Here is a 21,542-nt window from a genome sequence, read left to right on the forward strand (position 1 = left end):
TGTCATACCTTACACTCTCCGATGTCTCTCTTCACCCACTTTTCGGTTGTCCATCCCCCAGGGAGGAGGTTATATGTAGATCCTCTTAATTGGTTCCTCCTTTGTATCCTACCTTTGCTCCACCCTCCTGGTATTGTCACTCCTCTCACCACTGGTCCTGAAGGGATCATCTGTCCTGGATTCCCTGTCTTTCCAGTTCCTCTCTGTACCAGTGTACATCCTCTGTTCTAGTCAGATGTGTAAGGTAGAATTGGGATCATGATAGTGGGGTGGGGTGGGGTGGGGAAGGAAGCATTTAGGAACTAGGGGAAAGTTGTATGCTTCATCGTTGCTACACTGCACCCTGACTGGCTCGTCTTCTTCCTGCGACCCTTTAAGGGAATGTCCAGTTGTCTACAGGTGGGCTTTGGGTCTCTACTCCACACTTCCCCTTATTCACAATGATATAAATTTTTGTTCTGTGATGCCTAATACACCTGATACCGTCGACATCTCATGATCAAGCACAGTATTTTTCCTCGAAACAAAAATTACTGTGTCTAAAGAATCTTTTAGTCTTTGCTTTAAAACTCATTTCCCATCAAAGACATCTGGAAAATATTGTTACTGTAATCTCTTTCACATCATGTTAAACATTTAGTTGCTGACAAGGGAACATATTTCATTGTTTATCTTTTAAGCAAATTTGGCACAATCCCCTTTAAAAGGTGAGAACTTAGGGTATATGTGAAACCAATTTTTTTTTAATGACTTGAACGTTTTCTCTGAAGGGTTGTTTTGGAATACAGGGTTATAGACACACACAGCTGACGGCTGCATTTTATTTGATGGTACCTTTACTCTAGTTCTAAAAATCCCTCCACCACAATACTCCACTCGGCCCGTTCCTGAAGCCAGAACACTGAAGTCCAGGGAAGCAAGGTAAAGGAATTCTGAGCACCTGACTGCAATAGCTCTTTCAAAGTCAGTGAGCACACAAGCGTTATTTAACTTTATTAAATGAGAGAACACTTGTTTGAAATTTATTTACATTTCTGATCATCTTGGTTATTAGAATTCTGAAGCCCCACACAGCAAATAAAAAGAGGAAAGCCATGAGAAAGCACCAAGAGTAAAAGATGAAAGATGGAGGAAATGAAACCACACATAAAGATTCCTAGTCAGCAGGCTTCAAGTGGTTTATAGCAGAGAAAAACTAAATACAATCTCGAGGGAATGGCCAGATGGACAATGTAAATATCAGAGCTCCCATTTCCTACACCCCCAAGAAACCTCAGAGAGATACAGTTTGCGACAACTTTTCTAAGTCATCAATTAAGGCTTAAGTTAAGCCTCAGGAAGATCTCCTCTGGCTAAAGTGGAGGGACTTGAACAGGTTTCCTATCAGACAGAGATTATTGTAAACTAGATTATGGTAGATGGAACTACAGTATAATATGATGCTTGGTCAGCTGACCTCTATCTTGACCCAACCTGAATTTACTGTAGGTTTAAATATTTCTTGCTTGTTCCATGACAGAAATTTCCTCTTAGGCTTATTTATTTATTTAATAAATTATTTTACTGGGGGCTCTTACAGCTCTTATAGTTAATCCAGACATCAATTGTATCAAGCACATTTGTACATATGTTGCCATCATAATTTTTTTATTATTTAAGGACCATTTTATTGAGGACTCTTTTTTTCCATAAGGTATTATATTCATTTATTTATCAATTAAAATGATAATAGCATCAAAATGAGTACTTTCCCTGGACTTTACAGTGGTTCTAATGTGAATGAAAATACTTTTTTTTTCTTTTTCTTTTAATCTTTTTATTGGGGCTCATAAGGCTCTTATCACAATCTGTATATACATCAATTGAGCAAAGCACCCTTATACATTCGTTGCACTCATCACTCTCATAATTCACCTTCCACTTGGGTTCCTGGAATCAGCTCGGTTTCCCTTTTTTTCCCCCCATCCCCCTCCCTCCCCGATCCCACCCCTGGTCCCTTGATAGTTTATAAATAATTATTATATCTTATCTTACCCTCCCCGGCGTCTCCCCTCACCCGCCTCCCCCTTGCCAATCTCCCAGAGAGGAGGTTACACATAGATCTCCGAGATCGGTTCTCCCTTTCTACATGCCCTTCCCTCCTGGTGTTGCCACTCCCACCACTGGTGTTGAGGGGTTCGTCTGTCCTAGATTCCCTGTGCCTCCAGATCCCCACTGCACCGCTGTACATCCTCTGGTATCACCAGGTCCGCAAGGCAAGGTAGGATTGGGGTCATGATGATTGGGAGGGGAGGAAGCGTTCAGGAACTAGAGGAAGGTTTTGAGTTTCATTGTTGCTACACTGAACCCTGAGTGGCCCATCTCCTCCTCACTACCCCTCTGGAAGGGGTGTCCAGCTGTCTACAGGTGGGCATTGGGTCCCCATCATGCACTCCCCCTCTTTCACGGTGATGTGATTCTCACCACCACCCCACCTTTGATGTTGGAGACCTGGTCTCCTCTGTCCTTCATGGTCACCTATGTTGGTGTGCTGCTTCCATGTGGGCTCGGTTGCTTCTGGGCTAGATGGCCGCTTGTTTGCTTTCAAGCCTTTAAGTCCCCAGACGCTATATCTCTCAGTAGCCGGGCACCATCCGCCTTCTTCACCACACTTGCTTATGCACACTTTTGTCTTCAGCTTATTGAGGACTCTTATAGCTCTCATAACAACCCATACATCGATTGTATCAAGCATATTTGTATATATGTTGCCATCTTCATTTTCAAAATGTTTTCTTTCTACTTTAGCCCTTGGTATCAGCTCCTTCTTCTTCCCCTCCTCTCTTCAACCCTCATGGACCCTTTATAAATTATTATTGTTTTCTTATCTTACATCTTCTGCTGTATCACTTCATCCATGTTTCTGTTGTATGCCCCACTTATGGGGTGAATGACATGTCTATCTTTGCGATTGGCTCCCCTTTCCTCCCCCTCCTGCCCCCACCTTCACCCCTACCTCCATGGTATTGTTACTCCCATTACTATTCCTGGAGGTTTGATCTGTTCTGGATTCTATGTGTCAAGAGCTCTTTCCCCCCCCTGTATTCACATTAAAAAATTAATTATTTTATTGGGGGGCTTTTACAAATCTTATGACAGTCCATCATTCAATTGTATTAATCACACTTGTACATGTTGCCATCAAGATTTCAAAACATCTTTCTACTTGAGCCCTTGATATCAGCTCCTATCTCCCTTCCCTCCCCCACCCTCATGAACCCTTGATCAATTATATATTATTATTATTATTATTATTATGTATCCTACATTATCCATTGTCTCCCTTCACTGACATTTCTGTTATTCATTCCTCTGGGGGGGTGACTGTATATCCAACCTTGTGATGAGATCCCCCGCCCTTACCCTCATGATATCACTACTTCTACTACAGTCCCTTGGGGGCGGTATCTGTCCTGTATGCCACAGATCGAGAGCTCTTATCTGTAGAATGTGTGTACTCAGGTCTAGCCGGATTTGTAAGGTAGAACCTGGTCATGGTAGTGGGGGTTGAGGTTGGGGCAGGAAGCATTCAGGAACTAGATGAATGATGTGTGTTTCTTTTTTTAAAAAACATTTTATTAGGGGCTCATACAACTCTTATCACAATCCATACATATACATACATCAATTGTATAAAGCACATCTGTACATTCTTTGCCCTAATCATTTTCTTTTCTTTTTACATTTTATTAGGGGCTCATACAACTGTTATCACAATCCATACATATACACACATCAATCATATAAAGCACATCCGTACATTCTTTGCCCTAATCATTTTCAAAGCATTTGCTCTCTACTTAATCCCTTTGCATCAGGTCCTCTTTTCCCCCCTCCCTCCCCGTTCCCCCCTCCCTCATGAACCCTTGATAATTTATAGATTGTTATTTTGTCATATCTTGCCCTATCCGGAGCCTCCCTTTCACCCCCTTCTCTGCTGTCTGTCTCCCAGGGAGGAGGTCACATGTGGATCCTTGTAATCAGTTCCCCCTTTCCAACCCACTCACCCTCCACTCTCCCAGCCTCGCCCCTCACACCCTTGGTCCTGAAGGTATCGTCCACCCTGGATTCCCTTTGCCTCCAGCTCCCACATGCACCAGTGTACAACCTCTGCCCTATCCAGTCCTGCAAGGTAGAATTCGGATCATGGTAGTTGGGGGGAGGAAGCATCCAGGATCTGGGGGAAAGCTGTGTTCTTCATTGGTACTACATCACACCCTGACTGAACCATCTCCTCTCCTAAACCCCTCTATGAGGGGATCTCCATTGGTCGACACTTGGGCCTTGGGTCTCCACTCTGCACTTCCCCCTTCATTCACTATGGTATACATATATATTCTTTTTTTTTTTTTGCATGATGCCTTATACCTGGTCCCTTTGGCTCCTCATGATCGCACAGGCTTGTGTGCTTCTTTCATGTGGGCTTTATTGCTTCTGAGCTAGATGGCCGCTTGTTCACCTGAATGACGTATTTCATTGGTACCATGGTTGAATCATCTCTTCCTTATGGCCCTTCTGTGAGGGATGTCCAATTGTCTACAGATGGGCTTTGGGTCTCTATTCTGACCCAACTCGTTCACATGAGTATGATTGTTTTGGGTCTTCTGACACCTGATAATTGATTCTGTTGACACCTTGTGATCACTCAGGCTAGTGTGCTTCTTCCATGTGGGATTTTATATAGTTTTATATATTTACATGTCTATATTCATACCTCTGTATATAACTTTTGTCTCCTAGTTGTTTCCTCTATTTCCTATTGCTTTCCTCCTGCCCCACCATCATGCTCACCCATCATTCGGTGCTCAGTAACTCTTCTCAGCTGCACTAAATTGATTACATAATACCAGCAGGCATTTTGCACCTGCTTGTCTTGGAATGTAGATCCCTTGATGTTACCTTGTACCTGAATTTGTTGGTTCACCATTCCCTTCCCCCTCACCTCCTCCTCTCTCACTGGCACCTTCCACAACTCTCTGGCCCATTGTTTTCTCCTCAGGATTTTTTTATCCTGCCTGCCTTAAAATGTAGCACATTATATAGATAGATGTATGAAAGAAAAAAACAAGTAAAAAACCAAACAGGCCCATACATAGCTACAGGTTTATCAGCTGACCTTTGTAAATGTCCTCCAAGTAGGTCAAGTGGGGTGCCAAGAACTGGTCCCTGAGTCAGAAGTCTTTTTTCGGGTTTACTCAGGTTCTTCATGACTTTGCTCCCGTGACTGATCTGTTATGGTCCCTCCGTGATTTGCCCCACTTTGGGGGTGTGTGTGAATCTGTTAGACTGAACATACTTTCCACACTGTGTCTCTGGTACTGTCCTCTGTAGCGCTGTAGGCCAGTGAGGGGATAACATGTCTCAGGCTGGGGCTGGCCCTATGGTCCTTTGTGTGCATTGGCTGCTCTGTTGGCCTCGAGGCTTGTTGGGCCAGGATGAGGTCCACTCTCTTTCTCTCTTAGTTTGTTCTTGTGTGGGCAGGATAGACCGACCACTCTCCCAGGCTGTATCTTCAGTGCTCTCCTCTGGCATATTCTTCTGGGGAGTAGGGGTTAACATAGCTCGCATTGGGGTAGGTCCCCTAGTCATCTCAGCTGCTCTGTGCTGATGTGTTGTCCTCAAGGCTTGGAGCCCTGGAATGAGGTCTGGTCTCTCTCCCTTTCCTGTGGAGACATAAACAGTACCCTCCCTGTGGGTGGGTTAGTGCCCTGCTATCCCAATGCCATCGTCCCCCCAACCCTGTCTTTTCAGTTGGATGTCATATGTATCCCTGAGTTTGGTCTGACCCCTGCCAGAGTGCCTAGACTTTGACCGACCCTGAAATTATAAATTAAATTACTCTTCCTCTATGCCCATTGTGTTGTTTGGACTTTAGTGTATTCACGTTGTGCTTGTCCTTCTGTGCTTGGCTAACATCACTTAGCATAATTTCCTCCAATTCTTCCCATTAGACAATATGCTTCATGCGCTCATCATTACTTTACAATCGGAATTAATAGGGATGTGTAATACTCCATTGTGTGTACATGCCAGGTTTTTTTTAATCCATTGGTCTATTGATGGAAATTTAGGTTGTTTCCAAATCTTTGCCATTGTGGACTGCACGACGATAGACAGTGGAGTGGAGATGTCTGGCCGTAGTCTGTTTCTTACTTCTTCAGGGTAAATGCCCAGTAGGGGGATTGCTGGTAGCCCGATTTCCATTTACTTTAGGTATCACCAAATTGCTTTCAATAGTGGCTGCACATACCTAGAGGTCCACCAGCAATTGTTGAGAGTTCCTATCTCATCAGACCCCCTTCAACACTTGTTGATTTCTGATTTTTGAATTGGGCTCTCTTAAAAAACTATGAATCATTTTATTGGGAGGAGTCTTAAAATCTTACTACAATCCATCATTATTAAGCACACGTGTACATATGTTGACATCAACATTTCCAAAAAAATTCTCTCTACTTAAGCCCTTGGTATCAGCAACTCTTTTTCCCTCCCTGCCTCCCCACCCACCCACCCACCCTTGTAAATCCTTCATCAATTACATATTATTATTTTTATTTCATGTCTTATACTGTTCATTGTCTCCCTTTACCCAACTTTCTATTATTCATCCCCCTGGGAGGGAGGCTATATATCCAACCTTGTGATGGGTTCCCCGTTCTCCCCCCCTCCCACCATCCCCCTACCCTTTGTGATATTGCTACTGAATTGGGGTATCTTTGAGAGTGTTAGCTTATACCTCATAGTTGTTTCCAGGTACTTCTTGTACATCAGATTTTCAAATGGGGATTAAGTGCTTTATCAGTTTTTTAAAAACTTAAAAATTTATACTGTTCATCCAGATGTAGTCAGCCCCACTCTATATTGTAGAAGATATTATTTAATTCCTTCAAAATTTGACCAAAGTATAACACAATTACAGCTTTTTAAAAAAGATACATGTTTGAAAAGTTACTTCATAGAATCATACATGCGGTACTTATAAAGACATACTCGAAGAGACTGCATAGAAATAAGAATTTCAAAAGCAAAGTGTTGCTGGATCCCATAGTTTTCTGTTTTGTATTATATTTGCTGGTGTTTATGGCATTGACAATGATGTTTTTCAGAAGAGAGTGCATGTTTTTCAATATTTGTAGAGAAAATTGTACAGCTATTGCTGGGTCTCAAGTGAGAAATTAAATTATATGTGAAGAGGAATATGGGCAAGTATCAACACTGATCATCACCTATCATGTTGCCCCCGTGTGGTGGCTTTTGTGTTGCTCTGATGCTGAATACGATGTCACTGGTGTTTCGAATATCAGAGGGGTTGCCCAAGGTGAATACACTTGGACAGAGCTTCCAGACTAAGAACAGACTACGAAGAAGGAATAGGCTTTCCACTTGTGAGAAATTAGCCACTGGAAATCTTATGAAAACCAGCATAACATTGTCAGATACCGAATACTTAATGAATAGCCATGGAACATCGCCAGATATAGTGCCAAAAAAGGAGCCTCTCCTGCCACCCTCAGGTTGGAAGACATTCAAATATGACTGAGGCAGAGCTGCTGCCAACTGACTGGAAGAAATCCAAAAGAAGATGGAAAAAATAGCCAGAGTCGCTGTACTAAAAAAAATTAGTTATTCAACAATTTCAAAAGGTAGCATATGAAAAAGAACCAATGGTCAAAGCTGCATTGAAAGCATTAGTCAGAAACGAGGCTCCAGGAATTGGTGGAAAAACCAATTGCAATGTTTCAACAAGCGGAAGAAGCACTGAAAGCCCTCACCAGTCTAGGTCAAGAAATTTGGAAGACAGCTGCTTGGCCACCTGACTGGAAGAGATCCATATCTGTACTCCTTCCAAAGAAAGGTGACCCAACAGAATGCTCAATTTGTAGAATACCACATGCAAGAAAAATGTTGAAGAGCATCCAACAACCATTGCAGCAATGCATTGACAGGGAATTACCAGAGGTTCAGGTCGGATGCAGAAGAGGATGTGAAACAAGGGCTATCATTGCTGATGTTAGAGGAATCTTACCTCAAAGCAGAGAATACCAGAAAGACATTTACTTGTGTTTTATTGACTATGAAAAGGAACTGGACTGTGCGGATCACAACAACGTATAGAAGAATGGGAAGCACAACTTCATAGTGCTCAGGCAGAATCTTGTACATGGGTCAAGAGGCAGTTGTGGGAACATAATACTGCATGGTTTCCAATCAGGAAAGGTGTGTGACAGGGTTGTGTCCTCTCACCAAACTTGTTCAATCTGTGTGCCAAGCAAATCATCAGAGAACCTGGCTTATATCAAGAATGTCATGTCATCAGGATTGGAGGAAAGCTTATTAACAATTTGCGATATGCAGATGTCACAACCTTGTTTGCTGAGAATGAGGAGGACTTGAAGCACTTGCTCATGACGATCAAGGATTGCAGCCTCCAGGATGGGTTGCAACTCAATATAAAGAAGACCAAAATCCTTACAACTTGACCAATAAGTAGCATCATGATAAACAGAGAAAGAATGACACCGTCAAGGATTTCATCTTGTTTGGATTCAGAGTCAGTGCTCATGAAGCAGCAAAGTATCAAAGATTTACCCATTGAGTTGGGTAAATCTGCACTAGACCTGTTTAAAATGTTGAAAAGCAAAGTTAGCCTGACCATGACATTTCTCATGGTATTTTCAACCACCTCAGAAGCATATAAACCCTGCACATTGAATAATAAAGGGACACTGAAGAAGAATCAATGCATTTGAATCATGGTTCTGGCAAAGAATATGAAAAGTACCACGGGCTTCCTAAAGAAGAAACAGATCTATCTTGGAAGAAGTACAGCCAGAATGATCTTTAGAGGCAAGGATGGCAAGCCTTCATCTCAGATACTTTGAACATGTTATCAAGAGACACCACACCCTGGAATAGGGTATCCTGCATGATAAAGTAGCAGGGCAGCGGAAACAAAGGAGGGCTCTCAACCCGATGGATTGACACAGTGGCTGCAATAATGGGTTCAAACATAAGAACACTTGTGAGGTTGGCACAGGCAGTGTTTCATTCTATTGTACACAGGGTTGCTATGAGCCAGAACCAGTTTGATGGCACCTAATAGCAACACTGGTTCTGGCTACGGTAGACATGGCTAAACTCTGGTGCCATATGGCTTGGAGGATGTTTTATTTTGCCTTCTAGATGGATAGATGAGAACTTAGAAGGCAGAATTAAAAGTTGAGAGGTGTGTAAGATAGTCATGTAGATTTGGGCTGATCTTTCTGTATGCATTTTCAAATTTAAGTTTATTTGGAAGCTATATATATATTTTTTATTTTCAGGTCTCATCACATATTCTACATGTTTGGCTTCCTTTTCTTACTCTGTATAATTCCTCTGATTACCTGTTCAAAAGCTACAGTTTTGAAGTGTTGTTTGCATTTATATGCTAAGGTTAACATGCAAGTAGCAACTAATTTTCTCAAGCGTTCTAAATGTGCATAGTTGGAAGGAAGTCTGTGTTTATAGGGGCATCAGAATAAGTGTTACCTGCATAGATTGCACACTTTGTGCCCAGTTCTATATTGTGTTTTCCTAATGGTACAGTTTGATGCTGGTACTATTGGGCTAATGCGACTTTGATGGGATATGTAAACAGAAAATTATCACTCTCTGCGTACCTATCACAACTGCTGTATAGTATTCAAGCTCGCATAGAGAGCTGGAGGGAACGGATGTGATGGACATGATGTTTTCTTCTTAACAATTGAAGTTTTCTTTTCAACTTATGTCAGGGTTGTATTTTGTAGATTTGAGTTTGTTGCATGATGTCCTTTCACTTTGACGTCACTGCTTTTTGGTGATATTGGGCATAAATAGTTCTTACTACTTTATCCCAACTAACATGATTTTCCTGAATTCATTCTGGATAACTGACGTAGTCTTCTAAATTCCCTTTATATTGGTAAGTCTCTGAAGGTGACAGTAGACGGTTCAGGGATGTTTTTGATGTCTATCAGGTCTCAGAGAATTTTCTTTTTGAGCTATAAGTGTATGGACAGAAAAGATACAATTACACATATTATACTTAACGCCCCCCCCCCCCGCCATCTGCGGATTCTGTGCATCTGTGGATTCTGACTCTTAGAGATCCTGTAAGGCAGAGTCATTTTGCCCTAGGGGGTTTTCAAAGCTGTGACTCTTCATAAAAACAAACTGCCTCATCTCTTTCCTGAGGAGCAGTTGGTGGGTTCAAACCACTGACTTTTCAGTTAGCAGCCAAGTGCTTAACCACTGTATCACCTGGACTCCTTATTATATTTAGCTGCTTATTACTTCCACAGGTTTTATCATAGAGAATCTGCAACAATTGTTAATGAAGTATACAGCAATATGCGTATGAGGTGGATATTTTGCTCCATGAAAATAAGGATTTGTGGGACTTATATAGATGTAGTTCTGGTACCAATATCCCCAAACAATAAAAACAGGCAAACAAACTAAATCCATCGCTGTTGAATAGATTTTGATTCTTCGTAACCTTATAAAAATAGAGTTGAACTACCCCCACTCAGTTTCTTACAGGTTTCCCCATTTTTCTCCTGTGGAGTAGTTGCTGGATTTGAACCTCCGACCTTTATTTTAGGTTAGTAGTCCAACACTTAACCCGTTGTGCCACCAGAGCTCTAGTAATAGTCATATCAGTGTTTATCACAGCAAAAGGATGCATAACAGGATCATCAAGATGAAAGACACAGGTGGAGTCTGGAGAAGTGCAGGTCCAGCCTTGTATATTTTCTCAATCCTAAGTGGGAACACACCAAATATGTTCCCTTGTCTCATACCAAAAAAATAAAAAATGTGGTCAAAGTATTGGAAGGTTTCTGCTGTGGGAAGCTCATTAGAAACAAAGGGTCCCCAAGGGAGCAACAAGTGATCCAAAATTAGTGGCAAGGAGGGTGTAAGAGGCCTGGTAGGGATTCAGCAAGGGCAGTGTAACTGAGAGAAATTACTGAAACCCAAATGAAGGCTGAGCATGATAGTGGGACAAGAGGAAAGTAAGAGGAAATTGAGGAAAGAGCTAGGAGGCCAAGGGCATTTAAAGAATTCTAAATACAGGCATGTACATATGTAAATATATTTATATATGATGATAGGGAAATAGATCTCTGTGCATATATTTATAGGTTTAGTATTAAGGTAACAGATGGACATTGGACCTCCACTCAAGTATTTACTCAATGCAAGAACACTGTGTTCTATTAAACTCGCGTTCTATGATGTACATCTTCCCAACACGATTGCTGTAGACAAATGTGTGCGTAAGCAAATGTGGTGAAGAAAGCTGATGGTGTCCAGTTATCAAAAGATATAGTGTCTCAGGTCTTAAAGGCTTGCAGGGAAGCAAGCAGCCATGTAGCTCAGAAGCAACAAAGCCCACATGGAAGAAGCACACCAGCTTGTGTGACCACGAGGTGTCACAGGGATCAGGCATCATGGAACAAAACTCATATCTTTGTAAATGAAGGTGAGTACAGACTGGAGACCCAAAGCCCATCTGTAGGCAACCGGACACCCCCTTACAGAAGGGTCTCATGGAGGAGACGAGCCAGTCAGAGTGCAGGGTAGCACCAATGAAGCATACAACTTTCCTCTAGTTCTTAAATGCTTCCTCCCCACCATTATCATGATCCCAATTCTGCCTTACAAATCTGGCTAGACCAAAGGATGTACACTGGTACAGAAAGGAACTGGAAACACAGGGAGTCCATGGAGGATGATCCCTTCAGGACCAGTGGTGAGAGTGGCGATACCAGGAAGGAGGAGGGGAGGTGGTGTAGAAAGGGGGAACCGATTACAAGGATCTACATATAACCCCCTCCCTGGGGGACGGACAACAGAAAAAGTGGGTGAACAGAGACGTTGGACAGTGTAAGATATGACAAAATAATTTTTAATTTATCAAGGGTTCATGAGGGAAGGGGGAGCGGGAAGGGATGGGGTCAAATGAAGAGCTGATATCCAGAGTTCAAGCAGAAAGCAAATGTTTTGAGAATGCTGATGGCAACAAATGTACAAATGTGCTTGACACAATGGATGTATGTATGGATTGTGATAATAGTTGTATGAACCCCCAATAAAATGATTAAAAAAGAAAAGAAACAAAGGATCCCGGGGTTTTTATTAGGTACTGGTCACATAGGTGAGGAACACTGGTTGGGCAGTGGTTACAATGTTTGGCTGCCAAACAAATTTTCAGTAGGTTGAACTCACCAACGGTTCCACAGGAGAAAGTTGTGGCAGTCAACCTCTGTAAAGATTATAGCTTTGGAAACTATGGAGCTGTTCCACACTATGGGGTTGTCGTGAATTGGAACTGACGGAATGGCATTGGATTTTGAGGACACATTGGGCAATCTCTGTTTAGCAATGATCAAATTCCAGAATCCTGGAAGGAAAGTAGGTGCTCATCATAAATCACATCTAGTACAGCAAACCAAGATTAGGGAATGTCCAAGTACCTCATTCTCAGATGCAAACCAAGGACCAACCTTGCAAGCAGGTCCTTCTACATAACCTTGGGCCTGCTCTGTTAGCTCTTTTATGAAAGAGTCTACATTTAACTATTGGCCAGAGTCTTTACAGAGCAATTATTATTTTCTTTCTTTAAAAAAATAATTTTATTGGGGGCTCATACGACTCTTATCACAATCCATACATACACCCATGTGTCAAGTACATTTGTACCTTTGTTTCCACCATCATTCTCAAAACATTTGCTTTCTGCTTGAGCCTCGGTATCAGCTCCCCACTCCCCCTTCCCTCATGAACTCTTGATAATTTATAAATTATTATTTTGTCATACCTTAATCTGTTTGTAATCTGTTTGCCCTTTCTACCCCACCTCCCCTCCTCCCTCCCGGTGTCGCCACTCTCACCATTGGTCTTGAAGGGATCATTTGTACTGGATTCCCTGTGTTTCCAGTTCCTATCTGTACCAGCGTACATCCTCTGATCTAACCGGGTTTGTAAGGTAGAATTGGGTCATGATAGTGTGGTGGTGGTGGTGGTGGGGGGTGCATTAAAGAACTAGAGGAGAGTTGCATGTTTCATCATTGCTAAACTGTACCCTGACTGGCTCATCTCCTTCCTGAGACCCTTCTATAAGGGGATGTCCAATTGCCTACAGATGGGTTCTGGGTCCCCACTCCACCCTCCCCCTCATTCACAATGATAGGGTTTTTTGTTCTTTGATGCCTGATACCTGATTCCATTGATACCTTGTAATCAAACAAGATGTTGTTCTTCTTCCATGTGGGGTTTGTTGCTTCTGAGGTAGATGGCCGCTTGTTAAACTTCAAGTCTTTAAGACCCAAGATGTTATATATTTTGATAGCCGGGCACATTTGCTTATGCACCCATTTGTCATGAGCGGTTGTGTTGGGAAGGTCAGCATCATGGAATGCCAGTTTAATAGAACAATGTTCTTGCATTGAGGGAATACTGGAGTGGAGGCCCAATGTCCATCTGCTGCCTTAATACTAAATCTATAAATATATTCACATAACTCTATTTCCCCATCATCATATATTTTACATATATACATGCCTGTATTTAGACCTATATAAATACCCTCTGCCTCCTAGTTCTTTCCTCTATTTCCTTTTACTTTCCTCTTGTCCCGCTATCATCCTTAGCCTTATTTTGTGTTTCAGTAATTCCTCTCGTTTACATTGTACAGGGTAATTATTGTCAGTAGGAACCCATGGTGTGGAGTCAAATTTGTAGTATTGACCTTAATCCTGTCCTCCAGTGGCCTTGTTTTTAACCATTCAAATCCAATCCCATGAACTATAAAGGCATACATTCAGTTCAGAGTACATTTAAAAAAATCTGGCCTAAGGCATCAGTTGAGGCATAGCACAACATTGGCCAGTGAAAGATGACCAAAAATGCCTTCTAGGTCTGAGCCAGTACCGTGATGGTTAAGGCACACACATCAGAGGTACAATCCCTGTGGATACAGGTGCTCCCCTGGCAACACAGAGATTACACTGTTTGGGCACCCCAGGAGGGCATACATTTGTCAGGGATATTAAATGTCTTATAAACCTTCCTGTTTTGCTTCATCTAGTCCATAAATTTATGGAACTTATATTGTGTTGTTTGTTAATACAATTAATAACGCTACAGCTAGCATTTCACCTGAAGGAGTCATTTTCCCCCTACTTTGAGTAGGGTTATCATTGATCCTTTTTCTTTCATTCATTTTGTCTGTTTTCACTAGCAGTTTTACCTCTGTCTTTTTATGTATATAGCTTATTACTTCTTCCCCTAATTATGGATCGATCATAGGCTTCACAAACACCACTTTGTACATAGTGGTAATCATGACCTTGATTTTCTTCTCTTTTGTTGGTAAGCATAGACCCAGAGCATGTATTTAGACTCTCTGAATCAGTGTTCCTAAAGTGGGTGATATCACCCCCTGACGGTGTTGGGATGATCCAGCGGGGAGGGGGCTGCAAAAGCCGATATTTACACTTTTTCCTGAATTATGGGCTACAGTACAAAAGTTTTTGGTTGCTAGGGGGTTTCTGGGAGATAGTTTTGTTCACAAAGGTGTGGTATGCCAAATGCATTTGGGGATCTATGCTCTAAAGAACCTTGGGGATAGACCTAAGGGTAATATGCATGAATAAACAACTAATGGGGGAATGGAAAACAAACACATAATGTTCATTTTTATACTTTGAGACTAAAAGATTGCAAAACCTGAAGAACTGGAGGGACCTTATGTATTTACAGCAAGTCAGTTTCTTGTGAGAGTTTTAAGTAGTAGGAATGTGTTTCAAGGCACAGAAAAGGTTATATGTAATCACTTTGGAATAGACTCCAGGCATAAAAATTAACTGATATGAAAAATGTTTCAAGAGGGAATATAGGGTTAACGAAATGTGTGGTCATGTAAGCAATTTTATGCAGAGGGAAAGATGTATACTTTTCTGTCAGAAGTATCCATTTGGTTTGTTATATTTGTTCAGATAGGATGGAAGCTTTTGTTTACACTAATGCTTGATGCAGAGGGAAAAATGTGAAATGGCCTTTAAAATGGCCTACTTGGAGAAATAATGAAGCCGAAGAGCTTTAAGCCCTTCTGAACACAAGGTCAGCAGCATCCCATCTCTGCCTGTCTCACTTCAAGTTCTTTTTTTTTTTTCACTCTCAAGTCTCACTCATGTAGGTCATAATGGAAAATTTCAAGTATCTCCTCTGCTTTTAACTTTCAAGTCCAACAAATATGTCAAAATTGACAGTGGACATTGTTTTCAGAAATAAGACTGCAAATATAAGAAATTGTGCATCTCAGTGATGGTCCCCCCTCCCCCCATAAGGTATTACCTATCTATGGACAACTAGTCTCAACTTCAGAGTAAAGAGAAAGCCAAAAAAATCTCCTGTCATTCCCTTACTGACCCATAACCCTACAGGGGACAACACCAGAGACACAGTGTGGAAATTGTGCTTGATCTGATCCCGCCACACCGAGGGAAAACACTAAGGGGGTGCAACAGAACAGCAAGGGAACAGAGCAGTGAGGTCCTCATGGAATGCTGAAGGTGGACTTCAGGACCAGGGTGTGGTACCCAAACAGACTGGACTGGAAAACACTCCTAAAAGCCAACAAACAGTCCTTGAAATAACCACAAGCTTTTCTTTCTTGTTGTGTTTTGTCACTGGTTTGTTGTTGTTGTTGTATATTGTTGTTTGGTTTTGCTCTGTCTTGTTTTTCTGCATGTTATTATCTCCGCAGGTCTGTCTAAATAAGATAGGCTGGATGAACAATCTGGAGGAGAAAACAACAGGACCGACAGTCCTGGGGGAACATGGGAGAGGGGGGGGTGAGGTGAAAGGTAGTGCTGTTAACAAACCCAGGGACAGGGGAACAACAAGTGACCCAAATCGGTGGTGAGGAAGGTGTAGGAGGCCTGGTAGGGCATGATCAAGGGTAATGTAACCAAGAGGAATTACTGAAACCAAAATGAAGACTGAGCATGATAGTGGGACAAGAAGAAAGTCAAAGGAAATAGAGGAAAGAGCTAGGAGGCAAAGGGCATTTATAGAGGTCTAGATAAAGGCATGTACATATGCAAATATATTTATATATGAGGATGGGGAAATAGATCTATGTGCATCTATTTATAGGTTTAGAATTAAGGTAGCAGAAGGACTTTGGGCCTCCACTCAAGTACTCCCTCAATGCAAGAATACTTTCTTCCATTAAATTGGCATTCTATGATACTCACCTTCCTGACACCACCACTGAAGACAAAGCGGGTGAAGAAGCAAATGTGGTGAAGAAAGCTAATGGTGCCTGGCTATCAGAAGATACAGCATCTGGGGTCTTAGAGGCTTAAATGTAAATAAGTGGCCATGTAGCTTAGAAGCAACAAAACCCACATGAAAGAAGCACACCGGCCTGTGTAATCATGAGGTGCTGAAGGGATAAGTTATCAGGCATCAAAGAACAAAAATTCATGTCATTGTATGCTCACCTCCCCAATATGATCGCTGAAGACAAATGGGTGCATAAGTAAATGTGGTGAAGAAAGCTGATGGTGCCGGCTATCAAAAGATATAGCTTCTGGGGTCTTAGAGGCTTGAAGGTAAACAATTGGCCATCTAGCTCAGAAGCAACAAACTCCACATAGGAGAAGCACACCAATCTGTGCGATCATGAGGTGTCGAAGGGATCAGGTATCGGGCATCATCAGAACAAAAAATCTTATCATAGTGAATCAGTGGGTGAGGGAGTGTGGAGTGTAGATCCAAAGACCATTTGTAGGCCACTGGGCATAGCCCTTACAGAAGGGTCTTGGGGAGGAGACGAGCCAGTCGGGGTGTGATGTAGCAACCATGAAACATGCAACTTTCCTCTCATTCCTAAATGCTTCCTCCTCCCCCACATCATGATTCCAATTCTACCTTACAAATCTGGCTAGACCAGAGGATGTGCACTGATACAGATAAGAACTGGAAACTCAGGGAATCCAAGGCAGGTGATCCCTTCAGGGCCAGTGAGTGGTGTGAGTGGCAATACTGGGAGGGTGGAAGGTGGGTTGGGTAGAAAGGGGGAACTGATTACAAGGATCTATATATAACCTCCTCCCTGGGGGATGGACAATAGAAAAGTGGGTGAAGGGAGACATCGGACAGAGCAGGCTCAGAGCAGCCAATGCACACAGAGGACCATAGGGCTGGCCCCACCATTAGACACAACTTCCCTCACTGACCCATAGCGCTACAGTGGACAATACTGCAGACACAGTGTGGGAATTGTGCCCCATCTGATCCCACAACACCAGGGTGAAACATAAAGCTGTACAATGGAGCAGCAAGGGGACAAAGCAATGAAGTCCCTGAGGAATCCCCAAAATTGACTTTGGGACCAGGGTGTGGCACCCACCAGACTGCACCAGAAAACACTCCTCAAGGTCAACAAATAGACCAGAAACTATTTATTGACTCTTCTTTTTGTTGTTGTTGTTGTTGTTGCTGTTTTGCTTTTTTATTATTGTCTCTGCCTGTCCATATAGATATGGTAGGCAGGATAAACAATCTGGAGGAAAAAACAATGGGATGGATGGTTCCTGGGGGACATGGAAGAGGGGAGGTGGGGGAAAGGAAAGTGGGAGGCGGACAAACCCATGGACAAGGAAACAACAAGTGATCTAAAATCAAAGGCGAGGAGGGCATAGAATGCCTGGTAGGGCTTGATCAAGGGCAATGTAGTCTAGAGGAATTACTGAAACCCGAATTAAGGCCAAACAGGATAGTGGGACAAGAGGAAAGTAAAAGGAAATAGAGAAAAGAACTAGGAGGCAAAGGACATTTATAGAGATATAAATACAGACATGTACATATGTAAATATATTTACATATAAAGATAGGGGAGTAGATCTATGTACATATATTTATATGTTAAATAGAAATGTAGCAGAGAGACATTGGGCCACAATTCAAGTACTCCCTTAATGCAAGAACAGTTTGTTCTAATAACCTGGCATTCTGTGATGATCATCTTCCCAACAGGAGTGCTGAAGACAAAATGGGTGTATAGCAAATGCGGTGAAGAGAGCTGATAGTGCCCGACTATCAAAAGAGACAATGTCTGGGTCTTGAAGATAAACAAGTCGCCATCTAGTCGAGAAGCAACAAAGCTCACATGGAAAAAGCACACCCGTCTTTGCGATTATGAGGTGTTGATGGGATCAGGTATCAGACATCACAGACACAGAACAAAAAAATTCATAGCAATGTGAATGAGGGGAGGGTGGAGTGGAGACCCAAAGCTCATCTGTGGACAGTTGGACATCCCCTCACAGAAGGGTGATCATGAGGTGCCGAAGGGATCAGTTATCAGGCATTAAAGAACAAAAAATCATATCATTGTGTGCTCATCTCCATGATATGATCGCTGAAGACAAATGGACGTCTCAGCAGATGTGATGAGGAAGGCTGATTGTGCCCGGCTATCAAAAGCTATAGCGTCTGGGGTCTTACAGACTTGAAGGTAAACAAGTGGCCATCTAGCTCAGAAGCAACAAAGCCCACATTGAAGAAGTACACCAGCCTGTGTAACCATGAGGTGCCGAAGGGATCAGGTATCAGGCATCAAAAACCAAAAATTCCTATCATTATGAATGAGGGAGAGTATAGTGTGGGGACCCAAAGCCCATCTGTAGGCAACCAAAAGTCTCAGGGAGGGGACGAGCCAGTCAGGGTGCAGTGTAGCAACGATGAAACGTACAACTTTCCTCTAGTTCCTAAATGCTCCCCCCCCACTACTATGATCCCAATTCTACCTTACAAATTTGGCTAGAGCAGAGGATGTACACTGGTACAGATAGGGACTGGAAATACAGGGAATTCAGGACCGATGATCCCTTCAGGACCAGTGGCGAGAATGGCGATACAGGGAGGGTCAAGAGAGGATGGTGTGGAAAGAGGGAATGGATTACAAGGATCTACATATAACCTCCTCCTTGGGGGGATGGGCTACAGAAAAGTGGGTGAAGGGATATGTCAGACAGTGTAGGATATGACAAAATAATAATTTATAAATTGTCAAGGGTTCATGAGCTGGCGGGAGTATGGAGGGAGGGGGAAATGAGGAGCTGATTCTAGGGGCTTATGTGGAGAACAAGTGTTTTGAGAGTGGTGAGGGTAGTGAGTGTACAAGTGTGCTTTTTACAATTGATGTATGTATGTATTGTGATAAGAGTTGTATGAGCTCCCAATAAAATGATTTAAAAAAAAGAAGGGTCACAAGGAAGAGATGAGCCAGTCAGGGTGCAGTAGAATACTGATGAAACATACAACATTCCTCTAGTTCTTGGATGTGTCCCCAGCCCCGCTATCATTATCCATTTCTACCTTACAAATGCAGTTAGACCAGAGCATGTACACTGGTACAGATCAGAGCTGGAAACAAGGGGAATCCAGGACAGATATACCCCTCAGGCCCAATAATGGGAGTAACAATGTCAGGAGCGGAAGGAGAAGGCGAGGGGAGAAAGGAGAAATGATCACAAGGATCAACATATAACCCCCTCCCTGGGGGATGGACAACAGAAATTGGCTGAAGGTATATGTCGGACAGTGTAAGACATGAAAAAATAATTATAATTTATAAGTTATAAGGGAGAGAGCGGGAGAGGAAATGAGGAGTTGATACCTAGGGCTCAAATAGAAAGACAACATTTTGAAAATGATGATGGCAACGTTTGTACAAATGTGCTTGATACAATGGATGGATGGATGGATGGATACAATGGATGGATGGATTGTGATAAGAGTTGTATGAACCCCCAATAAAATGATTGGAAAAAAAAGCAACAGAAGTAGCTCACATAACTTCCTCCTGGAGCACATTCTCACCCAGGCTGCAATGGCGGGCAGCTACAGCAGCTAGGGACTCTGAGTCCTGGGACATGGACTAGTTGTCTGTGGAGCACCTGGTAAGGAAGGTGGGGGAGGTGGCACCGCTGCAGGGGACTGTTGCGAAAGCCAGGAAGAGGAGGAAGACACTAAGGATAACTGGGATGATGAGGTCAATAAAAGGAGAAAATAAAGTGAAAACAGGAGTTGAAGTTTCAGAAAAGAAAAAGAATATTAGCAGAGAAGAGCAAAGAAAAAGAATGGCAGCAAAGGAAAAGGCAAGAAGAAATTAAGAAAGGCTTAGAAGAACCTGAAGATCCTAACATGCTAACAGCCGAACAACAATTAGCAGATAAACCGTGACTAAAGAAATCACGGGAAGAGTCAGACCTCGAATTAGCTAAAGAAAATTTTGGTGTCAATAATACAGATTTTGGAAGAGATTCTCTGAACCCATCTTCAAGGGATGACTTCACAGATTTTGGAAAGTTACTAAAAGATAAAATTACACAATATGAGAAGTCATATTACGCCTTAGTTCGAGATGTGTGCATTTCATTGGACGTAGTTGAATTGAAAAGTGTTACCCATTCATTGACTGCGAAAAACAGAAGCCAGCAAAGCAAGCAAAGCTAAAAAGAAGAAGAAAGGCATGGTTCCCAGGGTTAAAGGCCACCATGAAAGATGACCTAGATGACGATGGAGTTTATGATGGACGATATATGCAAGGCTTTGAAACTTCATCCACTTTTACCTTCTCCTGGTGCCTTCTTTCTGTTGCCCACCAACCCCTCAGCTTATAGTCCAACTTCTGTCCATTTCGGACAAATGCTGCCATCAGAAGTGCAGTACCTTTTGTGCTGGTTGTTTCAACCTCTTGAGTCTTAGGTGCTAATGTGCAAGTAAGGGAACTTGGGTCTTGCTGCCAAAGGGTTAAAATCAGAAACCTCAGTTGCTACTATGTCATAGTTAAACATTTTTTGTCATTGTTGCTGATTATTCCATAGCAGCAGCCACTCAATTAAAAAAACAAGGTTGCAATGTGACAAAAATGTGTAGTGTTAACCGGCACCATTCAGTAATACAGTTTTAACCATACCTCATTGAACGACTTCATAACTTGTCAAGAGAGGCAGTGTGCAGCAAGGGCATGTGGTGTACACCTAGTATTAAAATCACTTTGTCTTAAAATTGAGCTGAAGGACATTATAAACATTTTGTGAAGATTTATTATTTCAGAGTAAAGATGCTGCAGCTGAAAAGTCACTAGTTTATTAACTTAAAAAATAAATGACCCAACACCTCCAACTTTGCACTGGAAGAAGGTCAGCCTCTCTATTGCATTTTAAGTTGTGCACTTTTTTGAGAACAAAGACTGTATAGTAGATATTTATCTATTTCTATTGATGGGGGAGGGAAACGGCACTTGTTTCAATTGCCTGGTTTAAATGTTGAGCCATCTTTCCTCCTCTCAGTTGCAATGGAACAACTTTAAAAGGGTTTTGGCATTTCCTTTCCTTCATAAATTATGCTCAATGAACGGCACCAGGTAATTACAGTTTGGTAAATTGTTATGTTCA

General features: G+C 42.2%; 1 pseudogene; it reads left to right on the plus strand.

Annotated features, from left to right (window-relative positions):
* Window positions 1-20,765, plus strand: part of LOC142433800 (eukaryotic translation initiation factor 3 subunit J-like) — a 61,730-nt pseudogene extending 40,965 nt beyond the window's left edge.
* Window positions 20,766-21,542: the final 777 nt, after the last annotated feature.

This window comes from Tenrec ecaudatus, chromosome X, assembly GCF_050624435.1.
Source record: "Tenrec ecaudatus isolate mTenEca1 chromosome X, mTenEca1.hap1, whole genome shotgun sequence".
In the NCBI taxonomy this organism is placed as follows: domain Eukaryota; kingdom Metazoa; phylum Chordata; class Mammalia; order Afrosoricida; family Tenrecidae; genus Tenrec; species Tenrec ecaudatus.